This window comes from Mesoplodon densirostris, chromosome 12 (assembly GCF_025265405.1).
Source record: "Mesoplodon densirostris isolate mMesDen1 chromosome 12, mMesDen1 primary haplotype, whole genome shotgun sequence".
Classification (NCBI taxonomy): Eukaryota; Metazoa; Chordata; class Mammalia; order Artiodactyla; family Ziphiidae; genus Mesoplodon; species Mesoplodon densirostris.
The window spans coordinates 43531658-43548429 of NC_082672.1; positions in this window are offsets into that span (position 1 = coordinate 43531658).

Below are 16772 nucleotides of genomic sequence, written 5' to 3' on the forward strand. Positions count from 1 at the left end.
TTTCTTCTCAAGTGCGCACAGAATATTCTCCAGGATAGATCACATCTTGGGTCACAAATCAAGCCTCAGTATATTTAAGAAAATTGAAATCACATCAAGCATCTCTTCAGACCACAACGCTATGAGATTAGAAACGAATTACAGGGAAAAAAGGGTAAAAAACACAAATATGTGGAGGCTAAACAATACATTACTAAATAACCAAGAGATCACTGAAGAAATCAAAGAGGAAATCAAAAAAACCTAGAGACAAATGACAATGAAAACACGACAATCCAAAACCTTTGGGATGCAGCAAAAGCAGTTCTAAGAGGGAAGTTTATAGCTATACAAGCCTATATCAAGAAACAAGAAAAATATCAAATAAACAATCTAACCTTACACCTAAAGGAACTAGAGAAAGCAGAACAAACAAAACCCAAAGTTAGCAGAAGGAAAGAAATCATAAAGATCAGAGCAGAAATAAATGAAATAGAAACAAAGAAAACAATAGCAAAGATCAATAAAACTAAAAGCTAGTTCTTTGAGAAGATAAACAAAATTGATAAACCATTAGCCAGACTCATTAAGAAAAAGAGAGAGAGGACTCAAATCAATAAAATTAGAAATGAAAGAGAAGTTAAAACACACACCGCAGAAATATAAAGCATCCTAAGAGACTACTACAAGCAACTCTATGCCAATAAAATGGACAACCTGGAAGAAATGGACAAATTCTTAGAAAGGTATAACCTCCCAAGACTGAACCAGGAAGAAATAGAAAATATGAACAGACCAATCACAAGCACTGAAATTGAAACTGAGATTAAAAATCTTCCAACAAACAAAAGTCCAGGACCAGAAGGCTTCACAGATGAATTCTATCAAACATTTAGAGAAGAGCTAACATCCATCCTTCTCAAACTCTTCCAAAAAATTGCAAGGGAAGGAACACTTCCAAACTCCTTCTATGAGGCCACCATCACCCTCATACCAAAACCAAACAAAGATACTACAAAAAAAGAAAATTACAGACCAATATCACTGATGAATATAGACCCAAAAATCCTCAACAAAATACTAGCAAACAGAATCCAATAACACATTAAAAGGATCATACACCATGATCAAGTGGGATTTATTCCAGGGATGCAAGGATTCTTCAATGTACGCAAGTCAATCAATGTGATACAGCATATTAACAAATTGAAAAAGAAAAATCATATGATCATCTCAATAGATGGAGAAAAAGCTTTTGACAAAAATCAACACCCATTTATGATAAAAACTCTCCAGAAAGTGGGCATAGAGGGAACCTACCTCAACATAATAAAGGCCATATATGACAAACCCACAGGAAACATCATTCTCAATGGTGAAAAACTGAAAGCATTTGCTCTAAGATCAGGAACAAGACAAGGATGTCCACTCTCACTATTATTATTCAACATAGTTTTGGAAGTCCTAACCATGGCAATCAGAGAAGAAAAAGGAATAAAAGGAATACAAATCAGAAAAGAAGAAGTAAAACTGTCACTGTTTACAGATGACATGATACTATACATAGAGAATCCTAAAGATGCCACCAGAAAACTACTAGAGCTAATTAATGAATTTGGTAAAGTTGCAGGATACAAAATTAACGCACAGAAATCTCTTGCATTCCTATATACTAATGATGAAAAATCTGAAAGAGAAATTAAGGAAACACTCCCATTTACCATTGCAACAAAAAGAATAAAATACCTAAGAATAAACCTACCTAGGGAGACAAAAGACCTGTATGCAGAAAACTATAAGACACTGATGAAAGAAATTAAAGATGATACAAACAGATGGAGAGATATACCATGTTCTTGGACTGGAAGAGTCAATATTGTGAAAATGACTATACTACCCAGAGCAATCAACAGATTCAATGCAATCCCTATCAAATTAGCAATGGCATTTTTTTACAGCACTAGAACAAAAAATCTTAAAATTTTTATGGAGACACAAAAGACTCCGAATAGCCAAAGCAGTCTTGAGGGAAAAAAGCGGAGCTGGAGGAATCAAACTCCCTGAATTCAGACTATACTACAAAGCTACAGTAATCAAGGCAGTATGGTACTGGCACAAAAACAGAAATATAGATCAATGGAGCAAGATAGAAAGCCCAGAGATAAACACACACACCTATGGTCAACTAATCTATAACAAAGGAGGCAAGGATATACAATGGAGAAAAGACAGTCTCTTCAATAAACAGTGCTGGGAAAACTGGACAGCTATATGTAAAAGAATGAAATTAGAACACTCTGTAACACCACACACAAAAATAAACTCAAAATGGATTCGAGACCTAAATGTAAGACCGGACACTAAAAACTCTCAGAGGAGAACATAGGAAGAACACTCTTTGACATAAATCACAGCAAGATCTTTTTTGATCCACCTCCTAGAGTAATGGAAATAAAAACAAAAAGAAACAAATGGGACCTAATGAAACTTAAAAGCTTTTGCACAGCAAAGGAAACCATAAGGAAGACGAAAAGACAACACTCAGAATGGGAGAAAATATTTGCAAATGAATCAACGGACAAAGGATTAATCTCCAAAATATATAAATAGCTCATGCAGCTCAATATTAAAAAAACAAACAACCCAATCCAAAAATGGGCAGAAGACCTAAATAGACATTTCTCCAAAGAAGACATACAGATGGCCAAGAAGCACATGAAAAACTGCTCAACATCACTAATTATTAGAGAAATGCAAATCAAAACTACAGTGAGGTATCACCTCACACCAGTTAGAATGGGTATCAACAGAAAATCTACAAACAACAAATGCTGGAGAGGGTATGGAGAAAAGGGAACCCTCTTACACTGTTGGTGGGAATGTAAATTGATACAGCCACTATGGAGAACAGTATGTAGGTTCCTTAAAAAACTAAAAATAGAATTACCATATGATCCAGAAATCCCACTACTGGGCATATACCCAGAGAAGACCATAATTCAAAAAGACACATGCACCCCAATGTTCACTGCAGCACTATTTATAATAGCCAGGTCATGGAAGCAACCTAAATGCCCATCGACAGACGAATGGATAAAGAAGATGTGGTACATATATACAATGGAATATTACTCAGCCATAAAAAGGAACGAAATCGGGTCATTTGTTGAGACGTGGATGGATCTAGAGACTGTCATACAGAGGGAAGTAAGTCAAAGAGAAAAACAAATATCGTATATTAACGCATATATGTGGAACCTAGAAAAATGGTACAGATGAACAGGTTTGCAGGGCAGAAATTAATAAACAGATGTAGAGAAGAAACGAATGGACACCAAGCGGGGAAAGCGGCAGGGGTGGGGGTGGTGGTGTGATGAATTTGGCGATTGGCACTGACATGTATACACTGATGTGTATAAAATGGATGAATAATAAGAACCTGTGGTATTAAAAAATTTTTTTTTAAAAAAGGAGAATAATTTCCTTAATTAATGCTCTTTTCTTTGAAGCCGTAAAGGGCATAGGACCCCTGTACGTTTCCCAATTATCGGTGCACACTGTTTTTCTCAAGAAGCACATATTCAAACAAGTGTCAGGAAATTAATGGAGCCATTTCCATCTACATTGCATGAATAGCATGTGCATCAGAGGCAAGAAAATCATGGATAGGAAGCCTTCATGAGAGGGTATCACCAGCACGGGTGAATCCTGGCTGTGACCTGACTGACTGTAGAAAAGAGAGCAATAAAAATGTTTGGAGTACCCGGAATGGGAATGCAGCCCTGGGGCTGCAGAGAAACAAAACAGAAGTGGAAATAATAGAGCAAGTCTGGTCACTCCCCTGTGCTCTGTACATTTCCTGGCTTCCTAGGTTGAATAAATCTGTAGTGTGGATCTGGGTTGAGCTAAAAGGATTTCAGGAATTTTTATGAAGTAGTGCATTTGCAAGCCTGTGATATTTATTTGCATGAGATGATCTGAATAGGGGAGGGGGTGGGTGGAGAACATCTGCCAGAGAAGCTTGTGCTCAGGTGCATGGGGAAGGAGAGAGAGAGCATGTATCTGTCACCAGGTGGACAGAGGTCAGAGCCCAGAGGACAGAAGAAGTGCAAGGGCAAGAGCCAGCAAGACCTGGGTTATCCTTTCTGATGGAGCCTGGGTAACACCCTCACCCCATCCTCAAAACTTTGTGATTTAATATAGGCAAAAGTGAGATCCACTGTTTTAGGACAACCTAAAAATGGCCAGTTAAGCTTTTTAAAAACTAAGTAAATGAGGAAATTGGACTTAGTGAAAGATAAGTCTAAAAATTATAATGTGAAAGCAGAATTGATACTCATATTCAGTAGAAGTAGAATACCCATTTGGTTCTGAGCACCCTAGTAATCAATGCAAAGGGAGAAACAGGATGTGTGGCATGAAGATGTACAGTGCGGATAGAAGAAACCAACTAGTAACTCAGAAGTACAACAAATTATTCATTCCAGAAGCCCCGTACCTGAATATTTTCAGGAGACACAAAAGGAAGCTTTTCATTCCTATGAAGTAGGGGGGTATATGTCTAATAGATTCCTATATTCTGATGGAAGAATTAGGTTTCTCCTATTTCACGTAACCTATGTAAGAGAAATGTGATTCCTCCAAGTAAACTGCCCTTAAATCATGTATCTAGCTATGAAAATAAAACAAGAAAAGTGAACACAATGGATGTGACTCCACCCCTAATGAAATAAACAGGCATTCAAGTGACCCCAGAATTTTGCTTCAGTTGACTGATTTGTCAAATGCTGTTTTGACACAATATCACTGGGAGAAATAAAGAAAACATTAATATTCACTACACAAAGACTAGCAAATTCAAAGACTGCTATTCTCAATTTGATAAAGATCACTAGGAAGGGAACTGGCCTTCATGAGCCAAATATGCTTAACAACCGCTGCGTTGAAATCTGCTGATGCTGCAACTCTTTTTGAGAAATGGGACTTATAACAACAAGCCATGGATAGCAACAAGATTACTGCAACAAAAAGTGGCTCTTATTTCGTCTAGTTTTAAAATAGTTTGAAGTGAAGTCAGCAAGATGGTGAGACAGGAGTTTCCACCACTGGTGCCCTCACAGAAACGTCAATTTGAACAACTAACCACTCACAAAAATACCTTCACAAGAGTGAAGGGTTCCAGGTGAGAGATTACAGCACCTGGATGGAGCGCGGAAATAAGAAAAGATGCAATGAAGAGGGTAGGAAGGACAGTTTCACATTACACCCTTCACCCCACTTGAAGCCCAGGCAGCACGGCAGAGTGACAGAATGAAGTGAATGTCATGGTAGACTCCAGTACCTGGCCTGCCCTAGTGACCAACAATTTGGCGCCTACAAGAGAGTCACGTTAGCTTTAATGACACACATAGGCTGAAAGTGAAGGGGTCGAAAAAGATATTCCATGTAAATGATAACCAAAAGAGAGAGAAATGACTATACTTGTATCAGACAAAATAGACTTTAAGTCATAAACTCTCAAAAAAGACAAATAACGGCACTATATAATGACAACGGGGTCAATTCATCAAGGGGATATAACAATTGTAAATATATATGCACCCCAATATAGGAGAACAAAAATATATAAAGCAAATATTAATAGGACTGAAGGAAGAAATAGACAGCAATACAATAATTGTACCCCTACTTTCAATAACAGATAGATGATCTAGTCAGAAAATTAATAAGGTAACAGTGGACTTGAACAATAATATAAACCAAATAGGTTTAACATACACACACAGAACATTCTATCCAATGGCAACAGAAGACAAATTTTTTTCAAGTCTGCATGAAACATTCTCCAGGAGAGATCATATGTTAGGCCACAAAACAAGTCTGAAAAATTTAAGATTGAAATCATAACAAGTATCTTTTCTGACTACAGTTCAAATGGAAGTTGACCTAAATATAAAAGCTAAAACCATAGAATATCTACTAAAAAACATAGGAAAATACCTTTTGTGACCTTGGACCATTAAAATATTTTTAGATAAGACAAAAAGGACTAACCATAAAATTTTAAAAATTGATAACTTGAATTTAATCACAAGTAAACATTTTTGCTCATCAAAAGATATCATTAAGAAAATGAATAGACAAGCCATAGACTGAGGATAAAAATAATCTTAACACATTGATCTGACAAAGTACTGGTATCAGAATATATAAAGAATTATACAAGTGGGAAAACGTCTTAAAGCCACTTGACAGGAGAAGGGGTATGAATGGCCAATGAGCGCATGAAAATGTGTCCAACATCTTTAGTCATAAGAGAAATGCAAAATAGAACTATGAGACACCATTTCACATCCATTAGGATGCTAAAAAGACTGGCAACACCAAACATTAGTGATGATAGGAAGTGACTAAAACTCTCTTCATTACTACCACTTTTTATTTATTTATTTATTTATTTATTTATTTATTTATTTGTGGCCACATTGGGTCTTCATTGCTGCACGGGCTTTCTCTAGTTGCAGCGAGTGGGGGCTACTCTTTGCTGCAGTGCGTGGGCTTCTCATTGTGGTGGCTTCTCTTGTTGCAGAGCACGGGCTCTAGGTGCACGGGCTTCAGTAGTTGTGGCTCGCGGGCTCTAGAGCACAGGGTCAGTAGTTGTGGCACACGGGCTTAGTTGCTCCATGGCATGTGGGATCTTCCCAGACCAGGGCTTGAACCCATGTCGCCTGCATTGGCAGGCGGATTCTTTTTTTTTTTTTTTGCTGTACGCGGGCCTCTCACTGTTGTGGCCTCTCCCGTTGCGGAGCACAGGCTCCGGACGCGCAGGCTCAGCGGCCATGGCTCACGGGCCCAGCCGCTCCGCGGCATATGGGATCCTCCCAGACCGGGGCACGAACCCGTATCCCCTGCATCGGCAGGCGGACTCTCAACCACTGCGCCACCAGGGAGGCCCGGCAGGCGGATTCTTAACCACTGTGCCACCAGGGAATTCCCTACTGCCACTTTAGAGAACCGTTTGGCAATTTATTACAACTTAAATATACATTTACTCTTTGATTCAGCAAGTATGTATGGGGGGAGGGAAAAAGAGGGTGAGAGAGAGAGAGATACAAGAGTGTTTATAGCATCCTTATTTATAGTAGCCAAAAACTGGAAATAACCAAAGTGTCAATCAATCAACAGGAGCATGGATAAACAAAATGTGGTATATCCATCTAATGAAAAACTACTCATTATTTAATAAAGGGAACTACTGATATACTCAACTAAACGGAAGAATTTCAAAAACATCATGGTAAGTAAATAAATCTAGACACAACAGGTTGTATAATCTATACAATTTACATGAAATTTAAGAACCAGCAAAACGAATCTATGGTAACAGATATCATAACAATAGCTGCTCCTGGAGGTGAGAGAGAACTGACTGGAAAGGGGCATGAGAACACTTTCTCTGGTGATAGAAATGATTTATGTCGTTTTGGGTAGGTGTATAAAATTGTCAAAACTCAGTAAAACAACACTTAAGATCTATGCATTTTATTTATGTTAATTATACCTTAAATTGTATTACATAAATTATACCGTAAGAATGCTGGTTTAAAAAAAATCAACCAATAGGATGTACCTATTCTTTTTCTCAGAAAATTATTCTCATTCTGTTCTGATCTGATCTTTATTTTGACGATAAGGCACAATTCATTGCTTTCTAAATTCTGCATTAACCTCTGATGAAAATTATTACAAATCTGACCTAACACAAAGAAATACTAATAGCATGATAAATATGGGATGTGAGGTCCTTATTTTTGCATCTATGCATAGGTAGTTGAAATAAGGATCTGACGTGATGCAAGGAGAAGGGAGAAAAATCTTTCATCAAACGTCCAGCATGTGCATGCACATAATGGCTGGACACAAACATGGCTGGAATGCTGCCTTTACACCATGTGCTCCACTCTTTCTTTGGTGACTCCCAAAGTAGTCCTTCTGTAATCTCCTCCCCCTGAATCTGAGCTGGCCCACTGACCTGCTTTAACCAATACAATAAGGAAGAAGCCCTGGCAGCTTTTGCTTTTGCACTCTTGGGAGCCCTGAGCTGCCATGTCAGAGGTCTGGCTACTCTACTGGAAACACCATATATAGAGGCAATTTGAAGACACCACGTGGAGAGGGAGAGGTCATGAGATTACAGGGAGAAGAGGTGAGGAACCTAGCCAACAGGAAAAACAGGCACTAAACATATAACCCCAGCAGAGTCATTCAGGCCCTCACCATTGGAGACTTCCACTTGGAGGCATGAGATGTGCCAGGATAAAGAGGTAAAATATCACTGGGACAAAGTATGGTACAAGAAGAGAACAGCCTAAAAAGTTAGTTATTTCTGCCAGCTTGATCATGAAATGTAAGCCATACTAACTTCTTTAAAAGTTATTTTTACTCTCTACCTCTATATCAAGATTCTCCATATGGTTTTCAGCTAAACTATGAAGTTGAGATTGCCTTAAGTAATCCCAAATGATTTTCTAGATGAGGAAGGTGCTCCTTAAAAAAATTATATTTATGTTATACAATTATACAATTTTATATATACATATATATCAAATTAAACTATAGATTCATTTGTGCAATTCTGCAGCTGGCTTCAATCTACATCTGCTACGCCAACTGCACCATCTGTATGTGGTGCTGTTTTGAGAGCCACACTTAAGTCACAAATAAAGGATGCATTAAGTCTTGCAGTGACTGGATTGTCTGGACTTCACTGTACTTGACTTACTAGTGATGGTTGAAGTTGTTTAGAGGGTAACAAAACTATCAGATGCCTCCTCTTTTTTCTTTTGCCAATGTCTCCATTTCCTTATCTAGAAATTTTAATGGTACCTGACTCATAATATTTTAATGAGGATTAAATAAGATAACGTATAAAACGCATAAAACAATGATTGGCATGAAGCAATCAATAATAAATTTTATAATTTTTTCTGTACGTGCTATATAATTAATTAATTAACAAAAAAACTTATCAGTTTTACCTTAAAGTATCGAGCAGAATTCTAATTATCCTGGGGATAATAAGGATGCTAAAACACTAGCTAACTTGTCACAAAGACCTCCTTAGGTGTTTTGATTACTTTATACAATTTGGTATGTCTTGAAAAGATAATCAACAGTAGTATTTTAAGGCTGTCCAAGGCTCACTTTCACTCTCGAGTCAGAAATCCTATTGGATTAAAGAAGCCTGAATTCTTAATAGTAAGATAGTAAGATAGATACTAAGACATTAAGAAGAGCCAATACATCTGTTAGAAACCTTCAAACTAAAAGTGGCAGAAACTGACACCAGTTCTCTTAAGTAAAAAGGGAAATTACTGGAAGGATATTGGGAATTCACATTATTGGTGGGATGCTGGGGGGGCGCCAGACTTTGACTAGGAGCCAACACCAAGACAGCGTTGAAGTGAGGAAACAGGGCGCTTTTAGCAGAAACAGCTGCCCCTGCTGCTATGAATCCTGCCTAACTGTCCCTATGTATATGGCAGTCACTGAAGATTCAGGGTCCTGAGTTGGAATGTTTAATTAACTAAGCCCTGGTCATATGACCAAGTCCTGGCTCCAAGAAGAAGAGGAGAGGGACAAATTAACCATTAACTATCATTGGAGGTAGCACCCTGTGTTCCACTGAGACTCATGGTGGATTATCCCAGAAAGGAGGGAAAGTTTGGAAGGTAGACAGCCGTAGAAATGCTGACAGTCCACTACACCTTTGAATTGTCAGACATAGCAACATGAGACTGGTCGCTTATAACCAGTTGTTCAAAAATTTGGGTTTTACCAGGTGGTTGTCAGCTCAATGATCTTTGAGGGCAAAACATACATTACTTAGCCAAATTCACACCCTTCAGCCTTAAATGCACTCTGCCTTTTAAGCAGTTAGCCTTAAAAACTTTGTCTTTCTGGCACAATAGTTTGAGTCAATTCAGAGATTATATAGACAAATAGCAACAGCCAGGCTATCTCCTACAATAGCCATTTTCATACAGCTTTAGTAACTTTTCCATCTATACTAGTTTTCTGTGGCTGTTGTGACATATTATAGACTTGGTGACTTAAAACAACAGAAATTTTTTTCTCTCGCAGTTCTGGAGGACTGAAGTCTGAATCAAGGTGTCCGCAGGGCCACATTCCCTCTGAAGAATCTAGGGGAGAATGCATGCCTTGCCTCTTCCAGGGTCTGGTGGTTCTAGGCATTCTGTGGCTTGGGAAAGCATCACTCCAATCTCTGCCTCCATGATCACACTGCTTCCTTGATCCGCATGTCCTTTCCTCTGTGTCTGTGTTATCTCCCTTTTCCTCACTCTTTTAAAGCTACTTTGACGGCATTTAGGGCCCACCCAGATAATCTAGGGCAATCCCCTCTTCCCAAAATTCTTAATTTGATTACATCTGCAAAACCCTCTTTCCAAATTTTAAGGTAACGTTTATAAATTCCAGGGTTTAGGACTTGCTATCTTTGGGTGGCCATTATTCAACTTAGAACACCATCATAAGCTGTCGCTAAATAGTATTGTTTAAATTTCCATTTTACTCAACATTTTATATGAATACCAAAGACAAAAGTGCCCAGTAAAATAAGAATGACACATTTGGCTTAAGGGGAAATTGGGTTCAAGGAAATGATGAACAGTAGTGTTTTAAATTCTGCTTGAAAACAGAATGGCTAGATCATGTTGAGCCGCACAGTGTTGATGGTCTCTAGATCACAGATGTGGTTCCAGTAGACACATTCAAACACAGATTAAAGTTGCCTAGGGACAGTCATTTGTTGTACCTAGTATTCACCAAGTGCCCACTATGAGCAGATTACTATTATGGGGTGGGAGAGACAGTACAACAAAAAAAGAACAAAAGAAAATGTCAATGAAAATACCAAGTGCATTTGATTTTTTTAAACTGTTGCAAAAAAAAAAAAAATTAATACACAGAAACCTCAATTGAATAGAGTTGGGCAACCAGAAGGGGGAGCTCTCACGCTCTGAAACGATAGCAGAGCCAACAGGAAGAAGGAAGACTCCTTTCCTGACAAGGACTCAGCCAATGAAAAGCCATGGACTCTGTTTACTACAGCCCTACCAACTTCCTTTTCCTCTCTGTAAAAGCATCCTCCTTCCTTTGCTGTGGCGGGGACTTGAACAAAGCTTGCTGTGGGTGCAGACCCAGAACTGCAATTCTCTGCTGATCCCAAATAAACCTACCTTTCCTGGAGAAATATCTGTGAGTCTATTTACTTCAGGTCAACACTGTCAATCAAAGAAAAATAAAGTCACGTAGAATATTCTGAAATAAAAAACATTATACAAAAATTCTATGTAAGTAAAACAAAATATATACCACACACATAAAATATAAAACCCTGGCTTTTTTAATATAAAAGTTTACTCTATGTAGGTGTTCATTTATAAAAATAATACACATTACTGAAAACTTAGGAAGCATGAATTTGTAAGTTTTAGCCGGACTGTCTCCACAGCAATGCATAGACTCACCAAGTGAGTTATACCAATAAATATAAATAGGCTTAACATAACCATTTATCTTTTCCCACGTAGTTCAATAAAGCAAAATCCAAGCTTATGCTGTATTCAAGAGACACCTCTAAAACAAGGCTAAAAATAGAGAAATAGGCAAAATAGACTAGGCAATTGCAAACAAAAGTAAAGCAGGGCTGTAAGCATAATATCTAACAAGATGAATTCAGGCCCCAAAGCACTGAACAAAGACAAAGAAGGACACTTTGTAACATTAAGTTCACAATTCATAATGAAAATATAGCAGTTTTGAATATCTCTATACCAAATAACATAGTGGCCACCTTCATAAAGCAGAAACATGAGAAGATGCAGGGACAAATTGACACACATATTAATAATACATCATTATTAGTCCAAGACAAAATAAAAATAAATACACTAAGTATATAAAAGTCCTAAATAACATACTCAGTAAGGTAGATACTTATATATATGAATATATATCAAAATCTGTACCCTGATATTAAAGAATCTATCTTCTTTTCAAGAAACATGAAACAGTTGAGGAAACTGACTATTATGTCAAAAAGAATACCTCAAAAAGTTGTATAAAGTAGGAAAATACAAACAATATTTCTTTGATCACAATATGGTAAAATTAGAAGCCAATAAACAAGTTTTTAAAGCCAAAAATGTCATTTTAACAGGAAAAATTTAAAAACCACTTATTAAACACACAACTTAGGTAAGAGCAAAAAGACGAGCCAAAATCGCCAAATTTCTTTAAAAATTATAATAAAAAAAGGATGTATAGGATACAACTAAATCAGTGATTGGTGGGAAATTTAGAGCTTATATATATACTTATACTAAGAAAAATAAAGAATAAATATACTGCATTAAATATGCACTTCAAAAGCTATAAAAATAGCAACAGAGAAAACTGAAAGAGGAAATGCAATAATACAGATAAGGCACAAATAATGGTTTAGAAACAAAATGAAATAATAGAACTAACAAATTAAAAAGCTGGTTCTTAAAAATTAATCAACAAAATAAATGAGGCCACTAGATAACTAATCAAAAAAAGAAAAAGAAAACACAAATACACAACATAGAAATGAAAAGGGAAAAATAACTTAGAAACAAAGGCTATGTTAAAAAAAAAGAAAACACTGAAAGATTACTTAGTACATGTCTTTACAAATAAATTTGAAAACTGGAATAGGTATCCTAGGAAAATATATTTTACCAAATTTGGCCTCTACTGAGATAGAAAATATAAACTGAAATTAAAAACTTATCAAAGAACTAACCCCAAAACAAGCACCAGGTCTAGGTGGTTTCAGAGGGGAATTCTATCAAATCTTCAAAGATCAAATAATCCCAACCCTATTAAACTGTTCTAAAAGAAGAGAAACTTCCAATGTATTCTTGTAAAATATAACATTGATTCCAAAACCTGAATTACATTGCAAAGGAAAGAAAACTTCAGACATAGCTCACTTATGAACATCAATGCAAAATTATAATTAAAATATCAGCAAATAGAATCCAAAAGCTCAGTTTTTAAAAAAGAACAATACATCTCCGTGTGGTTTATTCTAGGAATACAATGAAGATTTAATATTAGGAAACCATTAGCATAATTTACCATATTAGAAGATCTAAGAAGTAAAATCATACAATCATCTCCATATATCCTAAAAAGTCTTGAACAAAATTTAGCATCAATTCTTGATTTAATATTTAATCAAGGATTTAAATAGGAAATGATGAATACTTTCTTATCACAATTTATATGTATAAATATACACATATGCTTAGCTTCCAAATCAGCATCTGATAAGAGGGGAAACAGTACGGGCATTCTCACTGAAGTCAAGTTTAAGGCTTGGTTACCCATTATCTCCATCACTTATTACATTGGAGGTATTAGTAAACATAATTAGAAAAGAAAAAACAGTTAAAAACATAAGAATTGCAAAGGAAGTGGTAAAATTATCTCTATTTGCTGATGATAGAATACCTAGAAAATCTAAGAAAAACAAAAGTAAAGCTAATATAAACAATATGAGAATTCAGTGAGGTAGTGGAGTATAAAATCAACATACAAAAATCAATACAAAAGAAAAAGAAACCAAGATTAAATATTTGAGTGTAAACTTAGAAATTTGCAACACTTACATGAATAAAATTTTAAAACCCTCTTGAAAGACTGAAAAATTCAAGAGTAAACTTGAACAAATGGCATGATATCCTTTGTTCTTGGTCAATTCAACATCATAAAAATGTTCAGTTCTCTCCAAGTTAATATATAAATTTAACCTGAAACAAATAAAAATAACAAACAGAAGTTTGGATTAAAATAAGGTCTACCTAAGGTAATTGATTGATGTCTTCTAAATCTCTTTCCATTTATAGCCCCTCTTGTCTCTCTCCCTCGCCCTCCTCCTCCCACTGGGACCCTCCCCCCTCCCCCCTCCCCCCCTCCACCCCATGTGGTCTCTCCAGCAAGACATACCTCATTATGTGATGGCTCAGTGCTCCAAGAACAAGGAGGAAGAAGCAAGATCTTTAAGATGCAGCCTTGCAAGCTGAGTAGCACTTCTGACACATACTATTAATCACAGTCAGTCACAGAGCCAGCCCAGATTCAAGGAACAGGGAAATAGACTCTATCGCATTATGAAAAACTGGCAAAGTAACACAGTAAAAAAGCATGTGGAAAAAAAAAAAGCATGTGGAATGGGAACTATTGTTACACCATCTTTGCAAACACAATCTACCATAAAATGCAAATTAAAACTACAAAAAACACTTCTCATCCATCAAATTGCAAAAATCTAAAAGTTGATGGCGGCAGACTCTATAAAGAAATAGGCAATCTCATACACTGCAAGTGGAAGTATAATAGAATATGGTAGAGGACCTACAAAGGGGAATTTGGCAATGATTACCCTTGGACACAGCAATCACAATCCTACTTCTACCTGCATGAATAGAATATGTACACATGCTGGTTGTGTTAACTTCGCTTTTCTTTCCCTGGGCGCAGACAAGTAAGCAGTAAGGAAGCTATGTTTTTCTTTCTTTTAAAATAATTAAAAGCATCATCAACTGATGCTGAGCATCGTGGCTGGTCTTATATTCCATCTGATAAGCTGAGGATCTCAGAGTATAACTGATAAAGTCTGATTTTGCAAACTTGATATTCTGCATATCTACATACAGATGAACTTCAGCTTCCAAGTAATTCATAAATTAATATGTAATGAAATCATTTGCCTGGATATTTCTTATGCATTCCTATTAATCTCCTGAAGACTCTATATTGTTGTACCTCACACTCCAAAATTAATGACAGACTTACCAGGACTATTTTCACATATACATATATCCCATGTACACCTGAACATAAGCAGGTTTATACCTCTATAATTATCCCTCAGAAAAGTCCTCTTTGAGGTCCAGGCCAAGCAAAATCTCTTTACAAGAAGAGATTACTTATTTGAATTGCAGGTAATATTTGGGAAAATCACATTAGACTGAAGCCACTTCTATCAATGTCACTTTCAGAGGGCTAAAAAAGGAAGAGGTAAAGAAATATAACAATGATTTAGTTATTATTCTTGGAGATATATCTCAAAAATAAGCACGCGGGCCTCCCTGGTGGCGCAGTGGTTGAGAGTCCGCCTGCCGATGCAGGGGATACGGGTTCGTGCCCCGGTCTGGGAGGATCCCATATGCCGTGGAGCGGCTGGGCCCGTGAGCCATGGCCGCTGGGCCTGCGCGTCCGGAGCCTGTGCTCCGCAGCGGGAGAGGCCACAACAGTGAGAGGCCCGCATACCGCAAAAAAAAAAAAAAAAAAAAAAAGCACGGGACATACATACGACAAGCATTTTAAAGATAATTTTTAAGAACAATATAAATGGTTATATAATGTGGAAATCAATTACCTACAGGATGCATAAAAGAAATTGCTAACTTGATATCTGTTTATACAATGAGTAATTTGAAGCATGAGGTTTCTTATAACACCATACCTGTGTAAAACATTACTATCTTTCATAAAACATTACTCTCTCTCAAATAAATTCAGGCAACAAGCTGACAAGCTTTGGAAAATTGGTAGGTATCTCAAAATGCCAAAGATAAATGTAAAAATAATAAATAGAACTCATGAGTGGAAAAAACTTAATATATCATTTCATATAATTAAAATATGCATATATAACATTTCACCTCTAAACTATGGTCTATAGTCAAATCTAAACAAACTTTTTTTTTTTTTTTTTACAATTACCATATAGCATATTTTAGGCAACATCCTCATCACCTCTCTTCAAATAAACTACACTAGACCAAAGATTCTGAGCCTCAGCACCACTGACTGACAGTTAAGGCCGGATAATTGTTTTGAAGGCTGTCGGATGAATTGCAGCACTTTTAGCAGCATCCTTGGCCTCTCCTCCCCCAGTTGTGACAAATAAAAATGTCTCCAGACATTAGCAAATGTCCACTGTCAGGCATAATCACTCCAGTTGAGTACAACTACACTGGATAAATGCTGCCAAACATCTCCAGTTAAGTACCTTCCACATTTTTATGTTCCATTTTCTAATTATCTGAAACCTAATTAAAATATAGGTTCCTCTCTGGGGAAAAGAGTTGGTTACTATTACCATTACCCATCTACTTCACTAAATTTTGTACAAATAAGAAATTTAGTTGTTATGTACATCTACTACTGGGGAATAAAATGGCAAAATACACTTATCAAAATAAAGGAATAGTTCACAGAACCAAATGCATAAAAGATTTAGCAGTTGAAATCAATCATCAGAAAGGAAATATTAAATACTTTGTGCAAGTAGAACTATGCTGTTAGCACTCACCTAATTCTTATTTTATCATTTTGATCAGGCTTTCCTTCCCTGAGACAGATTTTTTTCCTTGTCCTCATAAAAGCAAGTTAAATTATTAATGCTAATGAAGGAAAGTGTAAACATGGTCAATAGCAAAGAATCCAAATAGTTTGATCTGGGAGGACATATAGTTTTTATTATTTTTGCAATCATCTGGATATGAATCCAGATGCTAAAATTAATTTATAGTACCTGAATCTCTAGAAGATGGAGGTAAGAGAGATGAGTATTAAATTACTTGAAGAATTTGGGCCAAGGTTAAATACTCATTAAGGACAACTGAATGTGGACTATAATTTTTTCCAAACATTTTCATGTGATGTAATTGTTT